Raw genomic sequence first — 9,821 nt, forward strand, 5'->3', positions numbered from 1 at the left:
AAGATCACAGAGAGTTGGACATGACTGAATGCCTTCACTTTCACCGCTTTCCCTCTGCATATAAGTTAAATAAGCAGGGTGACAATATACAGCCTTGATGTACTCCTTTCCTGATTTGGAACCACTCTGTTGTCCCATGTCCAGTTCTAACTGTTGCTTCTTAACCTGCATATAGATTTCTCAGGAAACCTCAGATAGGCAGATGACACCACCCTTATGGCAGAAAGAGAAGAACTAGAGAGCCTCTTGATGAAAGTGAGAGAGGAGAGTGAAAAAGTTGGCTTAAAACTCAACATTCAGAAAGCTAAGATCATGCCACCCAGTCCCATCACACTTCATGGAAAATAGATGGGGAAACAATGGAAATATTGAGAGTTTTTATTTTTGGAAGCTCCAAAATCACTTCAGATGGTGGTTGTAGCAATAAAATTAAAATACACTTGCTCCTTGGAAGAAAAGCTATGACCAACCTAGACAGCGTATTAAAAAGCAGAGACATTATTTTGCCAACAAAGATCCATCTAGTCAAGGCTGTGGCTTTTCCAGTAGTCATGTATGGATGTGAGAGTTGGACTATAAAGAAAGTTGAGTGCCTGACGAAGAATTGATGCTTTTGAACTGTGGTGTTGGAAAAGACTCTTGGCAGTCCCTTGGACTGCAAGGAAATCAAGCCAATCAATCCTAAAGGCAATCAGTCCTGAATATTCATTGGAACGATGGATGCTGAAGCTGAAGCTTCAATACTTTGGCCACCTGATGCGAAGAAATGACTCATTGGAAAAGACCCTTATGCTGGGAAAGATTGAAGGCAGGAGGAGACAGGGATGACAGAGAATGAGATGGTTGGATGGCATCACTGACTCATTGGACATGAGTTACGGTAAGCTCTAGGAGTTGGTGATGGACAGGGAAGCCTGGGGTGCTGCAGTCCCTGGGATCACAAAGAGTCGGACATGACTGAGTGAACTAACTATTAGCACTGTGAACCTATAAACAAACAATTCTTAAAACTAAAGCTTAAATATCAGTGTTTGGAAATCTTTTGGCTATTCTTACTATTGGGGATTCCTGTTCAGCTGTCTACCCAGGACCCTGATTGTCACCAGGGTAGTCACCAGGAGGCTCCTTCCCCTTTTCATTCTCCCTGTTCTGCTTTCCATCTTCAACCTACCTCTGTCCCATCTCAAAACCTGTTTTTAAGTGGAAAAATTGAGCCTCATCTTCACTTGATGTCTCTTCCAAGACCAATGCTAATGAACCTCCACCTTCAGGTCAATGCACAGCTCTTAGTGCAAGGGGCCAATACTAGAAGAGCTATTAGCTCCACCCTAGAAGATGGAAGGAGAATAGTCAACTTTGATCTTTTTAGTGGTTTTATCTTATTTTTATTGAAGTATATTTAATTTACAATGTCATCTTCAATACTACTGTATAGTAAAGTGATTCAGTTATGTGTGTGTGTATATATATATATATACACACACACTGGAGAAGGAAATGGCAACCCAGTCCAGTATTCTTGCATGGAGAATCCCAGAGACAGAGGAGCCTGGTGGGCTGCTATCTATGGGGTCACAAAGAGTAGGACACGACTGCAGCAATTTAGCAGCAGCAGCATATATACTCTTTTATATTCTTTTAATTATGGTTTATCATAGGATATTAAACATAGTTCTCTGTGCTGTAAACTAGGATCTTATTGCTTATCCATCCTACTGGATCTGCTAACCCGAACCTCCCTTCCAAATCCCCAATCTCTTCTGCTTTGGCAACAAGTCTGTTTTCTCTGTCTGTGATTCTGTTTCTATTTCATAGATAAGTTCATTTGTGTTATATTTTAGACTCCACATGTAAGTGATCTCATATGTATTTGACTTTCTGACTTACTTCAGTTAGTATAATAATCTCTAGTTGCATGATTTTGCATAGATTTGAAATGGCTAAATTGTAATCGGAGAAAGGCTGCTGAGGCTTGGGCACTGTTTGGAAAAAAAATGAAAAAGTAGGAAGAAAACACAAGAACATACCATTTTGTGAAGAAACAAAACAAAAGTTTAATTCTTAAAATATTTGATGAATTCCGACGTTTTTTTAAATTGTATTTCGTAGGTTGTTATGAGCTTTACACTGGTTTCTCAACAACTAGCAGGTTGTTGATCTGAAGTTTGCAAAACACTGGCTTTACAAAGTTAATTAACCAAAATTCAAGAGCTACTCAGAGTTGTAGACAGGATTCCAACAAGAGTTTGCCCAAATCAAGAGCCTGCCCAAGCACTATTAAAAGCATGAAAAGTTTGTGTCTTCTCCAGGGGGTGAACAAGTATTCATGAGCCTGCAGGAGTTTTCAGTGAAAGCAACTAACAGAGAAATGGGAAAAAAAAGATCTTTCACCTTTTACCCAGAACTGTTCATGCCTGCCTGTGAGGGCGACAGGATTCTCCTTGAAATGAGAAAGCAGACTGAGTTAGGCAATTAACTTTGAAGATGCTTCGCACAACTGCGGTTTTAAAGCATTTTGATAAAACTCAACGCTGTCATTAGAACTGTGATCCTTGCACAGTGGTGATGCCGTAGCTCATTAGGCCTGTGTGAGTTGTAATAAAGGGAGAGCTGCATGGTGTGTTTATGCAGCAAGTTTAGGCCATGGTAAGTACACGGAACAGGGTTTATTTATTTACTTTTTTTTTTCCTCCCTTCCATTAGAATTCCTCCAATCTTGGGTTAAGTACACACACACATACAATTACCTCACAACCACTGATATATAAAGATATACCCAACCTCCAAAAGACAAGTGGGAATTAAAAAAAAAAAAAGAACTCAATAGTAGTAAAAAGTAGAGGTTAGTAGAATCAGGGCAAAGTCTTTAGGAAGAAGGTAAGTAACAGAAGCAGCTCCAGTGCTCTGTCTGTACTTCTAGCTAAGAGATTCTTCAAGGACCTGGCTCCCATACTGACAAAGAAAGCATTCATTTATGAAGACATTAAAGGAGAAAGACTCAAGCTCTACCCACAGATCTCCCACTGCCCCACCACTGAAGTCAAAAGGACTATCCACAGTGGCTTCCTCTCCTGCGTTGGGACTTGGACCCTGATTGTGTATTGTTCTTAAGTCAATGCATGGTCTCCCCTGAACAAGAGAGCATGAGCTGCATTTGGCAAGAATGAGGTGACAGATGGGATAAGAGAACATGAAGAAAACCATACATAGTGCATAATATTTTAAATATTAGGCATAGACTTTGCTATTTCCTCTTTCTCTCTTCACAAGAAAACAACAGAGACTCTCCAGGTCTTCTCACATAACTCCTCAAATGATATTTGAATTTATTTTACCACGTTATCCCAAACCAAGGATCAGACTGCTGCTGCTGCTGCTGCTAAGTCTATTCAGTCGTGTCCGACTCTGTGTGACCCCATAGACAGCAGCCTACCAGGCTCCTCTGTCCCTGGAATTCTCCAGGCAAGAATACTGGAGTGGGTTGTCATTTCCTTCCCCAATGATCAGACTATAGTGTTTTAAAAACATTTTCATTTTTTTGTGGGTTGATATTTTTGTAAATTGCAAAACAACCTGGATGATGAGTTCATTTAAATTTTTTATAAAAATTTATTAATGTTTCTCTTATTTCCTCATCGTAACTCCTGTAAGACTGGCAATAAAAAAATTACATTACTGGTCTAACCTATGTTTGAATACCTCCATTGTTACTACAATGAATACTGGAGTGGGTTGTCATTCCCTTCTCCAGGAGACCTTCCCAACCCAAGGGACTGAACCTAGGTCTCCTGCATTGCAGGCAGATTCTTTACGTCTGAGCCACCAGAAAAGCCCCTAAAGTTCATTCTGTCTTGTGACAATTTGATTGTATTTTCTGTACACAGAGAGAGTGGAAACAGGGAGCTAGGCATTCATCTGGGTGATGGAAAAATAAAGATGACTAAGTGTGTCATCAGGATCTGTGTGTGGAGGGGCTCTCAGCCCAGCCTAGAAAGCTGATGTTTCAGTGAAGTCTTCCAGAAGAGAGAGTCCAGAACAGTTTTGAGGGAAGAATAGAAATTCATCAGATGTGATAAGAAAAAGAACACTTTTTTGAGCAGATCAAACAGCATGATTAAACATGAAAATATGAATAAGTGTTCAAAAAAAGCAGTTTTGTGTATAGGAGATTAAAGAGCCCTCTTTCTCGCTCTTTCTTCTTTCCATATGACCAATATGATATAGAGCTATACTGCTCTCACTGTAGCTTCTAGGAATTGGTTTTAGCTTTACTTATGGGGATCAATGTCAGTTAGGACTTTACCATCACTAATAGCCAAAAGAAAGCAAGAGAGAGATGGGGGAGAAGAAAAAGAAGAGGAAGAAGGGATGACAGAGGCAGACAAAGCATAATAGGAAGAAGAAGAGGAAGAGAAAGGAGAAGAGTAAGAGAGGACATGGGGAAAGGAAGAAAGGAAAGAATCTCAAAGCAAATTAGCTCTAAGAAAATAAATATAATTATTTCAAATATCACAGAAAAGGCATCATTTTCTGTTCCCAGAATCTCCCACCAATTTCCCCCTTAGTTTAATTTGCCACATTCCTATAACCTAAACACAGTGATAGGGCATGAAAACATATGCATACTGTAGAACTTCTCACATTTTACTCCAGAACTGTCTCTCTGGTGAATCCCACATCAGTGACATTAGGAAAGAGTGATTTATCTGCTTCAGACACTCCTCATACCACCCTTTGCCTAATCCATGAGTGACCTCACTCCCACATGGCTCATCTTTGAGGTTTCAGATTTCCATCTCTGGAGACAGTGACTCTCTCTTTTTGGTTCAGGTTAAGTTCTTCTAGTATATATTTACACTTCACTCTCTCTCTTTCTCTTTTTTTTTTTGCTTCCTTCTTTCATAAATAAGTTAATGAGAATTGTAACTGTACTATAACTGTGAAGTCTCACTTTCCCACTAGAATGAAAGACCTACGAAAGTAGAGAAATAATATGTTTTGTCTTTCTAGGCATAATAGTGTGCTTCTGCATATTAGTCATTTAATAAATACTTGCATATGAGTATGTAAACTCTTCAAATAATATTAATAAACGTAAAACTTTCTGAGTATTTACTCTGTGATAGTTTGGAGACAACCATAATGAAAAAGGAAGGAAAGAAGAGGTGAAGTAAATTGTCCAAAATGACACAGCTAAACAAGTAGTAAAGCTGGGATTTGAATATTGACAGCTTGACCATAGAATATCGGGAGAAATATCAATAACCTCAAATATGCAGATGACACCACGGTTATGGCAGAAAGTGAAGAAGAACTAAAGCGCCTCTTGATGAAAGTGAAAGAGAAGAGTGAAAAAGTTGGCTTAAACCTCAACATTCAGAAACTAAGATCATGGCATCTGGTTCCATCACTTCATGGCAAATAGGTGGTGAAACAGTGTCAGACTTTATTTTTCTAGTCTCCAAAATGAAGTCAAGGGTATGGTTTTTCCAGTGGTCATGTACGGATGTGAGAGTTGGACTATAAAGAAAGCTGAGCACCGAAGAATTAAGTTTTTGAACTATGGTGTTGGAGAAGACTCTTGAGAGTCCCTTGGACTACAAGGAGATCCAACCAGTCCATCCTAAAGGAGATCAGTCCTGGGTGTTCACTGGGAGGACTGATGTTGAAGCTGAAACTCCAATACTTTGGCCACCTGATGCGAAGAGCTGACTCATTTGAAAAGACCCTGATGCTGGGAAAGATTGAGGGCAGGAGGAGAAGGGGATGACAGAGGATGAGATGGTTGGGTGGCATCACCTACTCAATGGACATGGGTTTGGGTGGCCTCCAGGAGTTGGTGATGGACAGGGAGGCCTGGCATGCTGCGATTCATGGGGTCACAAAGAACCGGGCACAACTGAGCAACTGAACTAAACTGAATTGACCATAGAATAAAAAGCACCTACCATGCTCTTGTGTGTGCCTACATGCTAAGTTGCTTCAGTCGTGTCTGACTCTGTGCAATCCTATGGACCATAGTCCACCAGTCTCCTCTGTTCAAGGGATCCTCCAGGCAAGAGCAGTGGAGTGGGTTGCCATGCCTTCCTCCAGGGTAGCTTCCCAACCCAGGGATCAAACCCATCTCCTGTGGCTTCTGCTTTGCAGGCAGATTCTTTATCTCTGAGCCACCAGGGAAGCCCACCATATTCTTGTAACTCTGAGTAATTCACTCTAATAAAAACCCAAACAACATAAGCAAACCAGGCTCTGGCTCTTTCTCCTGTCTGGACTTACATCTTTGATGCCCACACTTCTCCAATTTATTTAACACTTCCAAAATCTTTACTGAGAGGGAAAAGGAGTATTTGGATTAAAATAAATTCGAAGTCTATGTCTTAGAAAGTCTTGACTATGACTTTACCTCTAGAAACAGTAGTGTATAGCTGAGACCCCAGAGTCTTGAATGCAGGGACAGATTCCATAAGAAAGAAAGCTCTGTAACATACCATTTAAGGAAGGGGAGAGAATGGGAGGCATGGTTTTGATGGTATCGAACACTAAAATTAGTACCTCAACACTGTCACCGCCATCCTTGTAAGCTTCTACACTGAGGACTTTATAGGACCATCTGGGTCACAGGTGAAGAGAGATTCTATGACATGTCCACTTGATCTACTGGGGAAAATGGTCTTCCTACAACACTGTTTGCCCTGTAATGCCACAGATCAGACACCAAAGCCCAATTTGTTGCTGCTGCTTTCTTTAATTTTGATTTTTTAAATCAATGGTTTATCATGGAAGTTAGTGTCCCTTGGTTCTGCCAGAGACAGGACAGTATGAATATGTATGTGTATGTGTGTGTGTGTTGGGGGGCTGTGCAGGGAGTGGGGAGCGTGGAACAAAGCTCTCTTACCTGAAGGGAATTTTTCTTGGTAGAGGAAATTATTTTGTTTGGGGGAAAAAGCCTTGATAAGCTGGGAAGGAAGAGAGTGAAGTTGTGAATGTTGGCAAGAAGCAAGAAAGAGTAGAAAACACTCAAGGGATAGGCTCCACAACTTTGGCACTTGGTCTGTGCTCCATGAAGGAGGGAGAAGGCCAGAGTGGGGAAGGATGAGAGAACAGCAGGTGTGGGGTGGTGAGGATTAGAACTTGAAGGTAAGTTTCTCCATAGAGAGAAACACCCAAGGAAAGGCCAAAGGGTAGGCAAGCCAAAGGACACTTTAAACCAGAAAATGTTTAATATTCAATTCGGAGGCTTTATCCAGCTGTGATGTGACCTTTACCCCTTCTCGCTGCCACCCTTCCTCAATTCAAACAGAATCTGCAAACACATATGACATATTGAAAATTCATTTTTGTTTTTTTCAAAATATTTTATGGAAAGAAAGGTGAAGTTCCCTGCCTGATGTGACATTGTGTAGGAACAAACAGCACATATAAACAAACAAAACATAATAAGATTTAATTAGGAGAAAGTAAAAAACTTGCTGCCCAGGAGACCACAGGATGATACCAACTGGAATTCTAAGAAATCCTGGAGAAGAATTTAGACTTTTTCAGGCTTGGAATTGGTTCATTTGATTTTATTTAGGGCTCAGTGCACTAGGACTCCCAGAATGATTTCTGCTTTTCCAGAGAATTAAAATTAATGATGGTTTTCTGCATGATACATTTATTTATTCCTATTTGCCTGATCCTACAAGAGATTGGCTACAAGCCAAAATATGTTTTAGCTTGGCAGATACATGGATGGCATTTATGCATTTTGGTGTTCATGTGAAATGCTGTTGGCAGGGAAAGCTTGTTGAAAATAAAAGTGCCAACTTAAGCATTCTGTATCAATATGCTGATTATTGGTGAACATTTTTAGTCATACATCCAGAATACATATCTCTATGTGTTTCCTCTGCTCATAGTGTATCAGCTCAAATAAACGTTAAAATAGAAAGTTCTTATATAAACAATGAGACTCAGATTATGTTACTTCTTGATAATAAAGTAGCTAGTATTTATAGTGCACCTGCCACCTTCCTGGAATTGAGGTTTACACCTTATCTGATTTAAACCTCAGCTAGTGGACACCAGTGTCCATGTGTAGCTGAGGACTCTGGGGCTCAGGACAGTGAAACTATTGACGGGCAACACAGCTCTCGAGCAAAACGCATACATTTTGAACCGAAGTGTGTCTGTCCCAAATTCCATTCGCTATCTACTAACTATATCTTAAGATGTAGTTTGCTAATGACACCTACAAATACATGTAAGTGAATATATTTAAACGTACAACTTGATTCATTCATCTTGAAAAAACACATGAGGTTTAGCTACTTTCTTCTGTCTAAGAGAATAGGTTCCCAGAAGGTTTTCCAGGTCTCCAAGGTGGCTGAGGTTTTCTCAGTAATGGAAAGATAGATGTAATGAGAAAGAAAAGAAAAATGTAAATCCATTATTTTCTTCTTTTTAGTAACAAGGAGAATATGTGCACTTTTACTTCTTTTTTGGGCTTCACTGATAACTCAGTTGGTAAAGAAACCACCTGCAATGCAGGAGACCCCGGTTCGATTCCTGGGTTGGGAAGATCTGTTGGAGAAGGGCTAGGCTACCCATTTCAGTGTTCTAGGTCCTCCCTTGTGACTCAGCTGGTAAAGAATCTCCTGCAATGCAGGAGACTTGGGTTTGATCCCTGGGTTGGGAAGATCCCCTAAGAAAGGGAAAGGCTACCCACTCCAGTATTCTGGCTGGAGAATTCCATGAACTGTATAATCCATGGGATCACAAAGAGTCGGACATGACTGAATGACTTTCACTTCAGTTCTTTCTACTCATCACCTTCCATCCTTGTGGCCAGTTTGAGAAAAGTTAATAACTGGATGCTTGCACTCCTGATGATATGTTATATTTTAACAGCATGGAGCCTTAAGGTCCATAGTTTGATAGCTGGAGAAGGAAGAATGGAAGGAAGGAGGGAAGGAAGGAAGGAAAGAAGCAAAGAAGGAAGAATGGCTGGAAGGAAAGAGAAAGATAATGCCACAAACAGAAAGACTTTTCAATATTAGACAGTGGAATTAGCAAAGAATGTGTTATGCTTTCACCCTCCACTCATTATTAAACCTACATATTTCTAAAACTTTCAAATTGTTAGGAATTATTATTGACAGTCAAAACTTGAACGTTCTCACTCATTTCACCAGGGTAAATGTCAAGTATATCTGTTTCTATATGTGTATTGGTACATACATACACACTGCTGCTGCTAAGTTGCTTCAGTCGTGTCCGGCTCTGTGCGACCCCTTAGACGGCAGCCCACCAGGCTCCTCTGTCCCTGGGATTCTCCAGGCAAGAACACTGGAGTGGGTTGCCATGTCCTTAAATGCACGAAAGTGAAAAATGAAAGTGAAGTCGCTCAGTCGTGTCCGACTCTTAGCGACCCCACGAACTGTAGCCTACCAGGTTCCTCCGTCCATGGGATTTTCCAGGCAAGAATACTGGAGGGGGTTGCCATATACTTCTCCAGGGGATCTTCCCAACCCAGGGATCGAACCCGGGTCTCCTGCATTGTAGGCAGATGCTTTACCATCTGAGCTACCAAGGAAGGCCTGCATAAAGACTGAGGAGCCTGGTGGGCCGCAGTCCATGGGGTCGCTAAGAGTTGGACACAACTGAGCGACCTGGTGGGAATCTGTATGTATGTTAATCATAAAGTCAACAAGATATCTAATGGGTTGGATGTGAAGTTGAAGGAAAGTAAGGTGGTATGTGAACTGAGCAAAAAGGAAAAGCAAGGATGGAACCTCTTTGAGCTCAGCTACTCTCTTCTGTGTGTGTGTGCTCTCTTGTGT

The 9,821-nt window shown here is 40.8% G+C and overlaps 1 non-coding gene across 1 annotated transcript; it reads right to left on the reverse strand.

The window, feature by feature from the left end:
• Positions 1-9,502: 9,502 nt before the first annotated feature.
• Positions 9,503-9,574, reverse strand: TRNAC-ACA (transfer RNA cysteine (anticodon ACA)). Its single transcript has one exon. It is a non-coding gene; the product is annotated as a tRNA-Cys (tRNA).
• Between the last annotated feature and the right edge of the window lie 247 nt (positions 9,575-9,821).

Source organism: Bos taurus, chromosome 2, assembly GCF_002263795.3.
Source record: "Bos taurus isolate L1 Dominette 01449 registration number 42190680 breed Hereford chromosome 2, ARS-UCD2.0, whole genome shotgun sequence".
Classification (NCBI taxonomy): domain Eukaryota; kingdom Metazoa; phylum Chordata; class Mammalia; order Artiodactyla; family Bovidae; genus Bos; species Bos taurus.